General features: G+C 43.9%; 1 long non-coding RNA gene across 1 annotated transcript in view; it reads right to left on the bottom strand.

Annotated features, from left to right (window-relative positions):
• Positions 1-1,124: 1,124 nt before the first annotated feature.
• LOC138296553 (uncharacterized) overlaps positions 1,125-13,775 on the bottom strand; it is a 53,787-nt gene continuing 41,136 nt past the window's right edge. The window contains exons 3-4 of the long non-coding RNA XR_011203857.1: positions 12,932-13,096; positions 1,125-4,663 (exon numbers count right to left, since the gene is read on the bottom strand). This is a non-coding gene — a long non-coding RNA (uncharacterized lncRNA). The remainder of the gene's footprint in view (positions 4,664-12,931; positions 13,097-13,775) is intronic.

Genomic DNA, 13,775 nt, shown 5'->3' with positions numbered 1-13,775 from the left:
TGGTTTTGCTTTACAGTCACTTTGACTGGATCAACACCTCAAATAAGTCCAATAGCTTTTCCAGAGAGATCCCAAACTCTCAGCGCAACTATCTCCTGTAATTCATGTCCAGAAACAGTGTAAACACTTGCATGTGTGGGAACGGGCTAACACATGTGGGCAAAAGCAAAGATAAAAGAAAGACAAAATCATTTGGAAAAACATCTAACTGAAATAACTCACTATGAAAATATGCTGGGGTAAGATATTAACTGAAAGGGAAACAAGAGACCACATTTAGTTATACCTAAGATATTAACTGAAAGGGAAACAAGAGACCACATTTAGTTATACCTTTCCCCATGGGACAGCATACAGAATGATTCATCAAACAGGACTGTCACCTTCTTCCACTGTCAGGTGAAAGCACCATCAGAATGGTGCAGAACACGGGCTGCACGTAGGACAGAGCAGCAGTTCAGAATTAGTTGGCCTTGTTAGTACTGAACCACATAACAGAATAGGGCAGTTAAGACTACGATGAGGAAACTCACCAGGAGACTCAGAGAAGAGGGGTATGACACCAGACTTAAGCAGACTCTGACAGAGTTCTGAGCAGTATAGAAACAGGTGTGTGGCTAATCGAAGACTGACTCCAATATAACGTTTCTCACTTATTGATTGGTTCTTGAGGTAGGCATATTTCAGCCATCAAATTTAGCATCCAATCACTGCAGATAGCACCACCAATTACTCATACTTTTAAGAATCTTCTCAGCAAAAGTGCGTTGTCATTGGGTAACCTAACATGGGACTAGCAAATAGTGCATTCCCTAGTTATTTACTTACAATTCCTTTCTCACAACACACAATAAACTAAACTAATATTCTTTCACATGAGATCTGTAGATTTCCTGTCCTGTTGGACAGCCAGAACAAATTCTGCAACATTGACTAAATTGGAAACATGCTCTTCTCGTACAATACAATGAAACATTCAACATTACATAAACTGCCTAGGGAAAGAATTCAGGTCAGAGGGGACAGAAGAAACAAGTGAATTTCCATTTCTGCTTGCAAAATAATACTTCAGGCCTAGTCAAATCAAAAAGCATAAATGCAAATTAATACTATTAATACATTAATAGACTTATTGCACACCTTTTAATTTATATAATCAAAGCAAATAATGTATTCGCAAACATCATTAATAACATTTAGAACTAATTTTAAACATGCATTTATTTTTCTGTAAATGTGTAATTTGAAATTGTAAAGTACATTTAATCAAATATAAGTATGATTAACTAATTTTCATTTTAACACTTCAATGATTAATCTATATTTTAATAAACATTTTTAATTTCGCTCAGTTTAATTGTTTCATTTGATAAAACGCAAAACTCTTATGTTAAAATGTGGTGCACAATGCGAATGGTGGCCACATGGCTCATCATAATTCATATGTCACATGGCTCATCATAATTCAAATGTGCGCATTTTACAACTTGTCTTACATTCTCTGTCACACGTTTAAATGCTGGTTAGTTCATCACCATATGCTAACTTCTATGCCACTAATTTATTAATGAAACTTGATCTCTCTCACAGTAACGAAAGTGACCTGCTTGATAATAAAAAAGAAATGGAAGAATACTTCTTTGCAGATCTTCACTCAATGATTAGCTGAATGATAATTAATGGCCTCAAAGGAGCAAACCATTTAATCTTGTAGAAGTTAACTAGCCAATGACTTGTTTTGACATGGACGTTAGAGCGGTTAACAACCAATGTATTCTGCTTTTATGAATGTTGCTGCTTGCTGACTCCAGTTTCTGGCATTTCAATGCATTGAGACTGCAGGAGTGATCACTGAACATAGCTATATTCCCTTGCAACTCATTAGAAGGTGGGGGGAACTCCCCATCACCACCATTTTTCTTTTCTGCTTGCAAGTGGTTAAAGTGTGTGGTTTGCGATCTATAGTGGCAATTGTGTACTGTAAATTGGTATTTTCATTCACAAAGTCAGTGACATTGATCTTGTCAATGCCAAATACTTTCGTGAATTTGGTCCACAGTGCACCCATACAGGCCTGCGGTGACAGGCTTAGTATATATATGAAATATCAGTTTTCATGTGTGCACATACTGATAAGCTATGCCAGGCTCAGTATACACATGAAAACACCGATGTTCAAGTGTGTACATCCTGGCAAGCTGGACCAGGCTCAGTATATATGTGAGAACACCGATGTGCAAGTGTGCACATACTGGTAAGCTTTGCCAGGCTTAGTATGTACATGAAATTACCAATGTGTAATTGTGCACATTCTGGCAAGCAGATGTAGGAAGGGCTTGCACACTTTCACAATGTACTTACAGTGGGAAAGTGCCCAGGGCCCCTCAAAGAGAATCAGTAAAGCCTCTTAGAAAAAGCAAAAAAGTTTGGGTAACCACTACCTCAGAGTGCCTGGTCTAACAGCTGCATGCCTCAATCAGGCACCAGATTTACTCTTATCGATACTCCTTAACCTTTTCAGCAAAAGATTAGCGCAATGTAAGGCATAGAAGTGTGCTAGATTAAATCACACATTGCTGAAAACTCCCCACAACCAACACATAAACCTTCATCCAGTCCTGGTTCATCAAGGGCTTCTCTAAGCCTCCATCCCAACCCTATCTTGCAACCATCAAAGTGACTGATGTATCCCACTTTAGTGTGCCCTACAGTCATGAGACCAGCCCCCAAACAGAGCCCTACAGCACCTTCTACAGGAAATATGTCCAGATGTCACCAGGTGTCTTGGTAATTTTGGCAAATTGTAAAACTAGACCAAGGCCCACCCTAAACACCTCCCGAGCTTCCTCAAATGTTATACAACTTTCCTCAGGATACAGATTCCCCTAAGTTTTGCAACCTCCTGCAATTCATGCCTTGTGTGACATAACCAGTTTGAGCTGCAAAAAAGTCTTCAACCATCATAATGCCAGCCTCACTGAAAATGGGGGCTGGCTTAGCACCCGTTTTATTGCAATCTCCCAGGTCCGTGCTGCCTGCCTCACAATATTTGGGAAATCTTGGTGTAACCTAGCCCCTTCAATAAGACAGATGGGCAGCTGATCCATGCCCCCCAGATTCCCCTATGCCTGTTCCTGCCAATCATAACCATGGTATCCTGTGGCAGTTTGTCTACTCCCATAGGGACTGAATCCCCCACCCTGCAAAGACTGTTCAGTGGCACATGGACACATTTTCCATGGAGCTGGATGGCACTCCAACAGAGGGTATTTATATTTAAAAGGTCTGGGGCTATTTGTGGGGGAAGTGAGCAGATATCTAGATCTACCAGTCCATCGGCTATCTTCCCATCCATCAGCATAAGTTTGACATAATCATCCTTGCTCCAATGGGATGTATGATGTTTTTCTCTCAATATGTTGGACTCTTCCACTAAATAACAGTGTCTAACACTTTTTATCCAGGGTATGGGTATGTTAATCAAAACGTTTTCATCAACTTTACCTTCTCTTGAAAATGTGTATGTTAATCATGGAAACAAATCAATTTCTTGCATTGTAGTTCAAATGTGATCCTCTTGGTCTACCATTGCAATGTTCCCAAATGTTTACACCACCTCTTTTGAAAACCACTATGTTGCTAAATTGAGTGGTTTTGCTTTTTTATGATTCACTACAGGCATGTTGCAATCCAGTCTTGTTAGTCTTGTTGAGCTTCGCATATTGGTAGGGTCACTCAAAATATTCAGCTTCCTATATATACTGGTGACCCTCGGATTTAATCAGTCTATACCTACATGCAAGTTTTTGTAAAAATGATTAGCTCAATTTCTTCAATCAGGTCATCAATTTATTCCAGAGAGCAGTTTCCCACTTTTAATTTAACTGTTTTTTTTTGGCTTAGCTGCCCCATGGGGAAGCTCAACAGCTTTTCTTTTCCCCATAGCGCAGTGTTGAGCAAATCACAAATTGATAGATATATCAAATAAACACTGATTATCAAAATCCATTAGCAAACAGCACATAAAAGTTAATGTAAGAGTTATTTGTTCTGTGACAAACTATAAGCAATTGTTCAACTCAATAGTTGCGGGACAATTTAGTGTTATGAGGTCCTTAAAAGCCACATTAGGGTTAAAATTTCAACTTGTTTAAAAGATTGTGCCGGAAAAGCAAAGGGAGACATAAGGCAGACCGTAGAGGGGTAGTAGAAGCCCCGTATGGGTGATGACAGGTGAAGACAGCCCACCCTTGGCGTGGATGCATCTCACAAACCGGGGCAGGTGTTATACCTTTCTAGCGCATTTTGGGCAGAAGGGCCCACCTCATCCTCTCCCTCCTGCTTCTGGCTGCAGGTCTTCTGGCACTCATAGTCCCCCAGAAGTGTTAGAGGATCCTACACAGCAGGTCAGGTGATGGAGCTTCATATCGTTTGTTGGAGGGAAGGGCCTGCTTCCTCCTCTTCCCCTTCCTCCTTCTGCCTGAAAGTCTTCTAGGACATGTAGCCCATCTGAAAGTGTCAGAGGGTCCTGTGCAGCAGGGCAGGTGCTATAGCACTCATTGAACAAAAGGCACCGCCTCCTACTACTACTTCTTCTCGCTTGAAGTCTCCTGGGATGAGTAGTCATGCTGGAGGTGTCAGGGGGTCATTTGTTGAATCAAACCTAAAAGAATATAAATAATGTGTTAGCTCACAAATGGGACAGAATGCAGATGTGGAGAAGAATGTTTTGTTTGTTCATCTGCAGCACTGTAGACAGCCCAGTACACTTCAGACCAGCAACTCTGCCAAGTGAAACATGCACACAATATATATATATATATATACATATATATATATATATATATATATGTTAAAGACACCATTGGTTATAAATGAAACAGATGAGTCAAGAAACAAAAATATCACAGCGGGTACAAACATAATTGGAAGGATGTGGCTATACATGTTCCTAACAGATTTACCACTTTTGGACTTCTTAATTTTAGACTTCTTGCCTTTCCCTCATGAGTTTTAAACATAAATTAGAAAATACCTAATCGGAGACTTTCCAGGGTAAGAAAACATTAATTCAGCAGAATTTTCCTGCATACTTCAACTGACTTCAGCTGTCCCCTTCTGAAAAGAAACACCACTTGATCTATTACAAGATAGGAAAGAATAATACTATTCACCTGTTTCTGAGTGCCAGGGACATTTAATGGTTAGCTTTATGTGAACAGATAAGCATTTCTCGCGAACAGAACAACCCGTAAATCTATCAACCAGTGAACAGGAATAAATGAAACTTGGCTGGCATAGGATGAATGAGAACTGCGTGAAACATAGAAATTACACTTTCTCAAACTTTGTGAAAATCTTCCCATATCATTCCTTCTTTGCCTGTCTGAAAGCACACATCAACATCGTGACAAGTTGAATTTCATCAGCACAGCTTCTCACCCTGCAGGCTTTCATCCCTCTTCATGTTTGTAAACTTCCTATCTACTAAATCAAAATTTGAGGTAACATGTGCACCCACCAAGGATTTCCAACAAGATTTTTGTATGTTAACTGTTACACTGTAATATTACCTATATTCTTTTTTATTTTATTGCTGTATTTCATCAAAATTTGTTGTTGCAACATTTTACATTACTGTAAAAGTTTGGGTTATTGTTTGAGAGGGGGGAAGCCCCACTCAGGCAATAACCGTAGTCCTTGTCAGAGTGAACTGTAAAAGTCACTGAATTGCCCTGTGCTTAACTATCTGTTACCTTGGCATAAAGAAGTCAGGCTTACATTAGAGGCAATGTGTAGAGTGTTTATGCAGCACACAAGCAGAAATAAAGTGAAAATAACACAGGAAAAGACTCAAACCAATTTAGAAAAATATAATCATTTTTAAGAAATAAAATGATGACAGAATAACAAACAGCCAACCAGTAGAACTGGAGACATTCAATTTTAAAGTTTACAGTGAAAAGAGCTCATAAAAGTACAAAGCGCCACTTGCGGTCATCTTGTCGTGCTAGACTGGAGGAAAGTAATATGTTTAGGCCAAATACGATGCAGCACAGGCCAATACACAGGCCAGGTTAGTGCCACTGAAGAGTTTCCATGTGAGTCCAGCGCAAAAAGTTCCATTTACAGTGGAGAAGGCCACAAGAGGCAGGGAAAGCATCATGCCTGATCGTCGCTTTAGCGCAAAGACCAAGCTTAGTTCACAGGCTGCCTTTGTTGTAGCACGAGGAGCTGTTTAGATTCCCAGAAGGGCATTGCAGGAGATTCATGCTGGCAATCACCACAGGCTGTCATTGCTGTGAAGTAGGGTGCAGATCTTGCGTTGCTGCTCGCTGTACCATGAAGAACAAACCTCAACAGAGCTTTGCATTGGTGATTGTCATGGGCAACATAAAGAGCCTACACTTCAGAATTTCACCATGCCAGACAAGGGTGCAGCACCTGTGGGGCCACCTCTTGGGGATCAGGAACTCACTCCGAAAGAGGCCAGCAGGGCTCAGGCAGATTTGGTTGCAAGTCCAATGCACGGGGCAGCTGAACAGTTGCAGGAAGGCCTCTGGAGTTTATGCCCCTGCAGCTCACAACAGAGGTCAGCCAACTGACCCATAGAGTCACTCAGGTTAGCGTGGGATGAAGGTATGCAGCTCCAGTCTTCCCTCTCAGACAGCAAGTCAGTCCGCAACAACAGGGCAGTCGTCTGGCAGTAGGTCAATCTTTTGTCTGTAAAGTCCACAGGTCCAGACGCATTCTGATGAGTGGTTCTGGAGATCCATTTTTTATACCTAGCATCAGCCTTAATGTGAGGGGATTCTCTGTCCTATTTCTACATCTGGTTTTGCATAACGCTTTCTTCCTCTTTCCCTGTCAAGTCTCCTAACAGTCTGGGGTGGCAAAGACGGAGCTGGTCTGATGTCAGATTCATTTGTGTGTGCAGGAGGCAAACCCTTTTGAAGTGTAAGTGGGAATAGGTACAACTACTCCCCCAACCATCCTGCCAATATTGCCTATCCTGACTACACCTAAGCCCCTTTTATGTTACTATCTGGAAGCAATACACAAAGCCCAGCAGCAGAGACATTCTCAGTCAAGTCAGACAGGGCACTAGCAGAAGGCACAAATGTGACAAGAAAATGGCACCTTTTTATAAGTGTCATTTTCAGAATTGTCACTTAAAATGTGACTTTAACATTTAAAATGATTTTAAATTTCAATTTTTTTGAGTGTAAACAGCATATTTCTACCTGCTTCCAATCTAAAGCTAGCTCCTATTAACTGTAATAATGTAACCCAATGTTAGTCAAAGGGAGAGAAACGCCTTACAGCACTGAAAAAAGACTTTGATTGTTTTCTGCCGGGAAATGTAAAAATTAAGTACATGTGAACTACATTTTAAATACAATACACCCTGCCCCAGGAGCCTTTAGGACCTACCTTAGGGATGACTTGCATGTATTAAAAAGTGAGGTTTAGGCCATTAAAAAGGTTTGTATAAAACTACATACAATGGCAGGCCTGAGGTGTTTCAAAAGACTACTTTAGTTGGTGGCATAATGAATGCCATATCCCACTAGTAGCTTTTAATTTACAGGCCCTGGGCAGATGGAGTGCACTTTACTTGGGACTTATAGGTACATCAAATATGCCAATTGGGAGTGAACCAATGTTACCATGTTTAAGGGAGAGAGCATATGCACTTTATCTCTGGTTAATAGTGGTACAAAGCGCGGAACCAGAAAAAACAGTGTCAGAAAAGTGGAGGGAGGCAGGCAAAAAGTTTGGGATGACCACCCTAAGGCTGACAGGTCTAACACCCACACTTTCAAAGGGGGTGCCAATGATGGGAAGTGGGATCAGGGGAGCCTAGAGCTTTTTCCCTGTCTTACCACTGGTCTGGCAGGTGGGACAGGACCTACAGAATGCATTTGATGCTGTCCACATTCGGGGCCAATAAAAGTAGGTGACAAGCCTTACAAAGGTCTTGTCTTGACTTAAATGTCCTGCCAGAGGTATGTCGTGAGCCAGGCCCAGTAGGAAGGCCCGGTAAGACAAGGGGACCACCAGCACACATGCTGCCCCAGTACCCAGAACATTAGGCCCACTGTAAAGGAGATAATTCTCCCAGTAGATAAGGTGATCCCCATAGGCTTCACCTACTGCTTGGGCTGAGGCCTGTTGCCTAAAGCCCTCAAGGGTGGGACACTCTTTCTGTGCCTTGCAGATTTCTTCCCTAGTTGGCCCACCCTCAACTTGACAGCCAGCAAGCTCAGGTAAGTCACCCAGGGCAGCAATGTCTTTCCCGGTTTGTTCAGGGACCTCCTCCTTAGGGACCCCATCAACCTCCACCGAAGGAATTTCTGGGAGTGGTTTCTCATGCCCCTTGCCCCTCTCCTTGGCAGCTGTCTGGGCAGTCTTCATGGCTCCAGACGCCCTTGACTTCCCTCCCGGGCAGCCATGGACCATGCAGTATTGCAGATCCACTCGGGCAATCCCATCATCTCAAAGTGACCTTAGTTCTACCTCCCTCCAGATAGTATTCTCTAGGTCATTGCCTAACAGACAATCTATAGGCATGGCAGGACTCACAGCTACTTTCAGAGTACCAGAGACCACCACCCCCCACTCAAAAGGAACCAGAGCCACCGACAGATGGCTCTCACGATTGTTGGCAACTATAACTTGTTGGAATGTGTTCAGTAGAACCTGGTCTGCTGATACCAGCTGACCCCTGAAAGTAGTCATGCTGTCTCCTGTGTCACACAGAGCCTCCACACATTGCAGATTAATGGTGACCCACTGCCTATACCTAGAAGTATTGGCAGGTATGTGGGCTTTTGGCACCCCATTCTATATCCCCCAGGGACACAGTGGGGGGCTGTGCTCTCTTTGGACATTTGGAGTCACCCTTGTAGTGACCATACTTGGAGCACTTTGTACATTGGGGTACAAACCTCCCTGGCTTATGGTCAAAGAATCCTTTCTTTTTAGAATCAGGCTGGGACTGGTTACCACTGTTCCCTTCGTAATTATTTTGGGGGCCATGAGAGAACTCCTTACCTTTAAATTTGTCTTCCCCCTCTTTCTTCTGTTAGGAACCACAGCCACCTTTGTGGGTGTCCCCCCCAGATACCTTTTTGGACACTCTGGTGCTAGCTCAGAGATCGGTCTCCTCAGCAAGCTTCCTTAGATAAGTCAGCTTACTCTCAATTAGGTGCTGGTGCAACTCTGTAAAGCAAATACTGAGCATGTGCTCTCTCAGGATCAAATTGTACAACCCAACATAATCACTGTCTTACTGCCCCCCACCCAGCCATTCAGTGCCTTACTGGAAAAATCAACACAGCTTATCCAGGTTTGATTTGGGACCTTGCTACTGTCCCTGAATCATTGGCAATACTTTTCAAGGGTCAGTCCAAATTTGGCGATCAAAATGGTTTTCATGGGAGTGTACTTGTTCTGGTCCCTAACCTCTAATGTCAGAAGTGTGCCCCACCCAGGTATTGGCATGTGTTTCCACAAGCCTGCCCCCTTGCCCTTCAGGAACCCCAGGCGCCCTCAGGGCAACTTAATAAGCAGCAATGTCATCTCCCACCACATAACTTGGCACCAAATCCTTGGGTATATGAACCTTTTTGTCTCCAGCAGGTCCAGTATGTATGCTGCCACCATCACTGCTGGACTCAGACTGCCTAAACATGAGCTCCAGCTCTTTCAGACTCAGTTCATGAGCCAAGATAAGTTTGTTTTCAGTCAAGGCCCTTTCAACTTGTTTCGCTTTTCTCTCAGCCTCTCTCTCTCTCTGCTCTCTTCTCCTCCTCCTTTATTTTTAATCTTGCCAACTGCAGCTGGAATTCTCTCCTCTCCCTCCTCCCCTCTGCAGTCAGGCTGTGACTTGAGATACTGCTCCCTGGTTTAGCAGGGGCCACAAATCCAGGGGTGTCATCCTCAGCTGCTGTTGGCAGCTCCTTGGTAGAGCCATCGCCTTGCTCCCCCAACTCATCATGCTCTTGTGAGCGGGCTTCTGCCCAGGCCCTCAGCGCCTTTTGGTCTTCTCCTTCTTGGAGGCTCTACTGGTAGATATCCCCATCCCCTTGCAAAAGCCCTTCAGCTGGTTAACTGTGTATCCCTCCAGCTTAGCCAGGTCAAACTCCCTAACTTCACCTGTGGACCCAGCCAGAGAGATGATATAGGATGTATAGGATTTGTTGAAGACTGTTAAGCAGGGAAATTGCGGCAAAAAGAAACCAAATCAAATTGACCTTTAACTGTGGGTAAGTAGTGTACTTGTATCAATTGTATGGCACTGCACCAACACAAGTCCTATCCTCACCCCTGATCACCAATGTTATAAATAGGGTCTCTAGTTGGTAGACGTATATGCACATTGGTACTTGCCAAGCCTTAAACTCACGTTCTTCTACATATAAATTACCCCCTACGGAAGGCCCTAAGTAACCCATAGGACAGGGTGCTATGTAGGTAAAAGGCAGGACATGCACATATGTATTTTATGTGTCCTGGCAGTGAAAAACTCCTAAATTTGTTTTTCATTACTGTGAGGCCTTCTCCTTTCATGGACAAGCATTAGGACTGCCCTCATATACTTTTTGCGTGGCAGATTCTGATCTGAAAGGGGTAACCAGGTCATATTTATTATGGCCAGAATGGTAATGAGAAATCCTGCTTATTGGTGAGGCTGGATTTTATATAACTATTTTAGAAATGCCACTTTTAGAAAGTGAGCCTGTCTCTGCAGTTAAAACCATCTGTGCCTTATAGCCTATCTCCAATCAACATCTGGACTGTGCTGGTTGACAGCTCCCTTGTGCATTTCACCCAGACAACGACAAACACAGGACACTCAGGCGGTCATTCTGACCCTGGCGGTAAAAACCGCCAGGGCCGTGGTCCGCGGGAGCACCGCCAACAGGCTGGCGGTGCTCCTTTGGGCATTCTGACCGCGGCAGTACAGCCGCGGCCAGAAACGGAAAGTCGGCGGTATACTGCCGGCTTTCCGCTGCCCAGGGGAATCCATTCCGACCCCCATACCGCCATCCTGTTCCTGGCGGTTTTGGCCGCCAGGAACAGGATGGCGGTATGGGGTGTCGTGGGGCCCCTGGGGGCCCCACTTAGAATTTCAGTGTCTGCTTAGCAGACACTGAAATTCGCAACGGGTGCTACTGCACCAGTCGCACCCCTTCCACTCCGCCGGCTCCATTCGGAGCCGGCTTCCTCGTGGAAGGGTGTTTCCCGCTGGGCTGGCGGGCGGCCTTTTGGCGGTCACCCGCCAGCCCAGTGGGAAACCCAGAATGACCGCCGCGGTCTTTGGACCGCGGTACGGTCTTCTGGCGGTTCCCGCTTGGCGGGCGCCTCCCGCTGCCCGGCAAGCTTGGAATCACCCCCTCAGTCACATCTGCATTCATCTGCATACTGAATGGGTCTTCCTGGGCTGGAAGGGTGGAGGGCCTAACACTTACATTTCAAAGACCAGTGGGCTGCCCTCACAAAAAGGACTGATAACCCCTCACAGGGACCCTGGCAGACAGGACTGAACTGAAAGGGGAACGTGTGCACTTCAAAACCACTCTTTGAAGCCTCCCCCACTTCAAAGGCATTTTTGAGTACATAACCTAGGTCTCTTACCCCACCAACCAAGACACTTCTGAACCTACACCTGTACCCTGTTAGAGGAGCTTCCTGGCTGCCCAAGGGACTCATCTGGACTGCTTAGCAGAGAGCGACTGCTGCCCTGCTGTTGCCCTGCTGCCCTGCTGGGCTCTGACTTTGCTGGAAGGTCTCTGCTTTCCCCTGAAGTGCTTGCCAAGGGCTTGGATTGAGTTTGCCACCTGATCAGAAGTGTCAGGGCCAACAAAGACTTCACCTCTTCAAGATACTCCTTGTATGTTGAAAATCGAGGCAACGCCTGCAGAAATCCATGCAAAGTCTGCATTGCAGCTGAGAAATCGCTTCAGAGCTGACCGGAACAATGCAGCTCTGACTTTCCTACTGGAAATTTGATGCAGCGCCTACCTTGCAACGTATAATTCGATGCATCGCCTACAGGATTGATGCAGCACCTGTTCCTTCTTCCAGCGCATCGTCCCTGGGCATCAAAATATCCCCGCATCGCAGTGAGGAACCAAGACTGTGCACCAAAAAGCAACGCAAACCCCTTGCAGCATGGAAAGAAATGATGTGTTGTCCGTGCCGCGTCGGAAAATCCAACGCAATACCTTATTTTTTCATACATCTCCTCCTCTGCGGTCTCCCTGCGTGATAATTTTTACGCATACCAGTGTGTGTAACCAAGAACCAACTGTTTTTTTTTCTAAGGATTGAGCCTCTTTTTAACTTTTTAATAGTGATATTTCAACTTGTGCTTATTGGATCTTTGTTGTTTTGACCTAATTTTATTCAGATAAATATTATCTACAGTATTTTTCTGAACCTGTGTGGTGTATTTTTGTGGTGTTTTCACTGTGTTACTGTATGATTTATTGCACACATACTTTACATATTGCCTTCTAAGGCACTGTTCAGTGCCGAGCTACCAGAGGGTGGGCACAGGATAATTTGGATTGTGTTTTGAGTTACCCTGACTAGGATTGTGGTCCCCATTTGGACAAGGGTGTATACCTCTGCCAAATAGAGACCCCATTTCTAACAAGTACCATTTTCAAGGTAAACTAAATGTACCAGTCAGCTATATGCCAATTGTACAATGCTTACCATTGGTTACCACAGAATAAGTGCACAGAGTCCTATTGCCAACAAAAACGGGTTCAGCAACAGAAGGCAACATTCTGGGGGACACCCTGTTAAAAATGCCAGGTGCAACGAATGGCTTCATTTGATTTTGGACTTCAACTTGCATTTCATCTCTAGCAACCTTTTGATCTCAAGCACACTTATCAATGACTCTAGCACTCACTTGTGAGAACCGCACATCAGCTTCTTCATGCTCTCCAACCACAGCGCATCTCAGTGAACATCAGAAGTGCGTTTGCTTCTTTCTGTGCTCCAGTTCCTGGACACCCCACCTAACAACAGCAAGTCTGTTAGGCATACGCTTCTCCGCCGTTTATCTACGAGTAAACTGTGCACACCATATAGTTATTAGGGTTCCGTAGAATAGTGCTTCCTTTTTCTGCTGAACATTTTCTGTGTCCTGCACTGTATACCAAGGCATAATTTTCTTTGAGGTATTAAATTACTTCAAATAAATTATCCGTATGTGCTGAGTTGCTTGTTAATTGTCTGGTTTTGCACTTTGCAGTTTGCTGAGACTCGGTCACTCTAATTATAATTCTTATTGTTTCACTTTCCTGGTAACTGTTTTTAAGCATTTCACAATGTGATTTTTCTAAGCTATGTTCTGGTACTTTCATGGCTGGCAATTCCTTACTGATTCACCTATCAGTTGTTTTGCAAAGCCCAAGAAAACCTTCCTTAAAAGGGAAACAATGGTTTTGCAGTTATAAAAAGTTTCTAGTTGCATTAATGTTAATAAATGTCACTGACAAAAGAAAGAAGACTATTTTATTTAGTTTTCTTGGGGATATAGGACACGAGATGTTTGATAATTCACAAGGAAAAACCACCTCAAAGACAATCTATTCAATGGGATCAATACAATGGGGTAACAGCAAGACTGGAAACAATTCACCGGTGAACCATGCATTATGCTTGAAAGACAGTTTTTTCAAAAGGAGGCAACGAATCCACAAGTCAGTCAAAGAAAACATTTCTTCTCTCAGAAATGAACCAGCCAAATG

This window comes from Pleurodeles waltl, chromosome 5 (genome assembly GCF_031143425.1).
Source record: "Pleurodeles waltl isolate 20211129_DDA chromosome 5, aPleWal1.hap1.20221129, whole genome shotgun sequence".
Taxonomy (NCBI): Eukaryota; Metazoa; Chordata; class Amphibia; order Caudata; family Salamandridae; genus Pleurodeles; species Pleurodeles waltl.
This window is presented reverse-complemented; position numbering and strand designations above follow the sequence as displayed.